Source organism: Camellia sinensis, unplaced genomic scaffold, assembly GCF_055761805.1.
Source record: "Camellia sinensis isolate YWXY unplaced genomic scaffold, ASM5576180v1 Unanchor12, whole genome shotgun sequence".
Classification (NCBI taxonomy): Eukaryota; Viridiplantae; Streptophyta; class Magnoliopsida; order Ericales; family Theaceae; genus Camellia; species Camellia sinensis.
In genome coordinates, this window is record NW_028128998.1 from 224,931 (window position 1) to 229,240 (window position 4,310).

The window sequence follows — 4,310 nt, forward strand, 5'->3', positions numbered from 1 at the left end:
TTTGATTCTCAAACATAATAAGGGGTGTAGTCGCAAATATTGTCTTGCAAATGTATTGCCATACCTTTGTTTGTCCTTTGCTACAGCAAAACAACATTTTGTAGGAAAAGATGGCCGATCGGTTATCTGGTGTGCCGATCGGCTAAAAGTGTTTGGCCGATGACCTCAGAAATGGTCAATGACACCTTTCCTTGGGCTGATGGCTTCCCTATTTGGCCGATGGCCTCTTAGCATGTCCATGAAGTGGTTCTAGAGCATCACACGACTTTTCACAGTTTTCAGAGGTGGAAAACAGTACAAACAGAGGCATCATGAGGCATGGCAACAGATTTCCGAGCGAAGCTGATCGAGCGTGCATTTGTCCCTCTTATCGAGGCCGCGTTACTATTTTTTTTTGTAGTTTAATTAATTTGTTTAATTAGTTAAGAGTTATGAAATAATTAATTAGCTTGTTAGTTGATTAATTAGTTGATTTGTATTATTCTTTCGGACCCTCCGTCGAGAGGGCCAATTGTTGTAATAAGCGTGCATGAGTGTGTGCATGTCTTCCAACCCCACGTCTTTCTCCCTTTTACTTAACCGCTTACGATGGTTAGTCTTAGGGCATATTTCATTTAGCATCCTTATGCTATGCATGTTTGCATCATTCATCTGTACTGCATGCACTAGGCTCGGCGCATCATACTAACTGTATCGTATTTCAATTCCTACTTGAATACATGTATTGAATTGTCGCATCTCATATGCCATCTTAGAATAGCCGAGCGTATTTCTAGTTACATTTTGCATGTGTTGCATTAGTCATCTTAAACATAGCTAGGATCACGCATGATTACTAACTAGCTATTGTTTTGGCTCGAAGTACTAGGTAAGTGTTTATGCTTTAGCATCCTTGCATGTGTGTAAGTATTGCCATGATAGCATGCATGCCGTGAGGCTATTTGCTTATGTGATATAACTACCTGAATGCCTGTGGATGAAGGTTGGATTGCTTGAATTGGAACAATTCATTGAATCCTCGATTTAGCCTACTTGCGAGTAGCAAACTTCAAACTATTTTTCGAACAACAAATGTGCAATGCTTTGTTCCAAATTAGGCGATCTAGTCTATACTTGTGTGTTGTGCGCATCACATAGTAATTCTAGCTAATAACTGGAATAAGAACGCATTCGTTTTCAAAAATAAGATATCATGCTTAGTACAGGCCGATCTTTGATCGGGCGAGCAGGGGTGCTCATTGCATGACCTTCCCCTCTTGTAACCAAGTTCCCGAGCCGAGGCAACTTTGGTGATGACGGACATGTGGCCTTAGGCAACGAGTCAGGGTTTCCTAAATTAACCCAAAATAAACATTTAGGTGGCGACTCTGTATTTGGCAAAACAGTCCATGTTTGGCACTTCTTTACAAAAATCAGTTTTCCAAAAATGATTTGCCGGATTTGGACTCTTTGGTGATTTATCGGTCTTGCATTGTACTTTGCAAGATTAGATTCAGAACCGTGACATTTGAGTCCGAACTGTAGTATGCTAGAGAGCAAACGAGATTTCGCACCTTCGCAAGCGTGGAGCTTCGGGAGTCCTCGGGGCGCGTCTACAGGTTCTGGCGACTCTGCTGGGGATCTAGAGAACTTGACTCCTACTCATGATATCTTGTTTTGATTACACTTATGTGTTTCTTTGCATTGCATTTGCATTGGTACGCCTAGGACACCGTATTTGCCATATGCTATTCCTGAATGATTTGCCGGAGGCATGCTTTGAGAAGCGTGCCATAAGGCTGACCGGTTGCGGGCTCTGCCACGATGGGAACACAAACCTCGATTTTTACCGAGGCACCCTTTTTGACCATTCGACCTAGTGCATATCGGAATCCATAGTGACTATTCCAAACTAGGACAAGTTGCTTACCCGATTGTAGGTTATTTGAAACCGCTGCGTACATAGTGAAACCCTAGCTCCTGACAAAATAGGACAGGGAATGTGGCTATGACATGTCAGCTCCGCCATCGACCACATCATATGCCGAAAATTTCATGCCAGAAGAGCCCCCGCTATTGGGGCGAATTGTAATCGAACTCAGTCAACCTGAAACCATCCCAAGTACTGGCTATGACATGTCGACAACAACAGGACTTCGCACTGATGTGGCAACCCAAACCTTCGACCAAGCTAAGGTAAGTGGTAAGAACAAGGTGGGGGCAGACATTGATCCTTATGAACAACTTCTGCAGGCTATTGAGGCTTTGAAAGCTGGGGGACTGAACAAATAGCAGGTGCTCGCAGTTGCTGCGAAAACTGGATGACACCTTTGTCACTCAAAACTAGGGCAGTTCGAGCCAAGGGGAAAATCGGGAGAAGGGTCGTCATAGCAGAACTGTTCCTTCCAACCCTAATTCTACACCCGGGAAAGATCAGCAGACCAAGCCAGTACCTGCTGACCCCTTTGCTAGTGCATCCAGCAAAAATCCACAAACCTCAAAGTATTTACCCCGAGGTCGCAGGGTCTTCCATGCCCTCTATATGCCTTTGTCCAAGGCTTTTCAAATCCTTGCTGAAAAGGGACATCTTAAACCCCTCAAGCCTAGCCCTCTCCCTAGTTGTCTCCCACCTAGTCATGACGCTACCCAGTACTGTGTGTACCATAAACAAATTGGTCATAACACCGACAATTGTTTTCGTCTTCACCACGAAGTACATGATTTGTTTGATAACGGGGTCATCCTTCTACCAAGCTTAGCAAAGTCTGTTGTCACTGGATCAGTGAACCTGGAGGATAATGTGATGTGATTAGGGGACGAACCACTTGCGGGCAGTGATCAGTTTACTTCAGATGTGGCATATGACACGCACTATTTTGAGCATTTGCGAATGCTAGTTTTTTTGTACTTTCTAACTTGGGCATTCAGTCAGTTTTGTTGTCTTGTATATAGTCAGTCTTTTTGTACTATGTCAGTTGGGTCTGTCTTGTTGTATCGAGTCAGTCCTGTTTTGTTAGAGTCGGGTGATTTCAGGGGCGTGACCTTGGACATCACTTGCTTGTTTTGTGTTTGTCTTTTCACTTTCTTTTGAGTCTGTTTCTGTCATGGAGCCAGTTGTGCCAATAGACCTGAGTGAAACAGCAGTAATTTTCACACTCTTGTGTTTGCTTTTGCCTTGCGCCAGTTGTTCCAGAAGTTTGAATGAAACGGCAGTGCTTTTCACCTGCTTTTCTGCGCCTTTAAATCATTGCATTGACCTAAGTTTTTCAAAACTTTTTGAACATTGTGGTGAAAACAAAGAGGAAGGAATTCCTTGGGATTTGTAAAATTTGATCAATTGTGAGAAAGAGAGGCATGCTAAGCCCTTAATGAGTGAGATCATGTTTTGTTGATGTGAGTACTGAGAAGGATCCTGGCTTGATCTAGATTAGTTCTACATTGTCTTCAGCGAGAGCAACTAGTCGCTTTCTTAAAAGATTTCAAAAACAAAATATGTTTTTCGCGGTCCTGCGAAGACCTATGTGGAATCACTCTTGAGATTGTGCAGTCTAGGATCGTTCTCGGCCTCGAGACTTGACACCCTTGTTTTCAAACCTTGAACCTTAATTCAGAATGTTCAACGGTTAACATCAAAGGAAGCCTCTGTGGTTAGATTTGAAGTAGCCCTCGAACTAGGGGCAAAAAGGTCAGATATGATCAAAAGGAAGCTTGCAAAGCTAGATCAGAAACACCCCTCAAACTAGGGGCGAAAGATGTCAGATAATGCGCTCGAAGAGTCAAAGACGAAGATCGGCAAGAATGCCAAATCCGAGAAGGGAGGAAAGAAGAAACTATTGCTGAAGGACAATCGAGCTCCTATCCACAACACTGGGGGCAACTCAGCCCCCATTGGATGGACTTTTACATCATCAGTGAACAGCAGCCACTCTCCTAGATTCAGATGGTTTCGAGATTTCAAAACCATTCAGTATGGACAAAGCTAAACTTTTACCCTTGAGAGGCTCGCTGGGCCGGACAAAGCTAAACTTTTACCCTTGAGAGGCTCGCTGGGCCGAAAACCAGGAAGGGCGACCCAGGCAAAAGTTAGAGCAGATGAAAAAAGAAGAAAAAGAAAAGAAAATGAAAATGCAAAGAAAAGAAAAATTCTGAAAAGAAATGAAAAGAAAAGATGAAAGAAGAAAAAAAAAAGAAGAATAAAAAGAAAAGAAAAACAAAGCTCGCAAGGTTGAAAACCCGGAAGGGCGGCCTTGGCAAAAGTTAGAGCGCAAAAGGAGAGGTTAATACCCGAGTGTACCTTAAACCGGAACTACGTAAGGCTTGATTCCCATGTT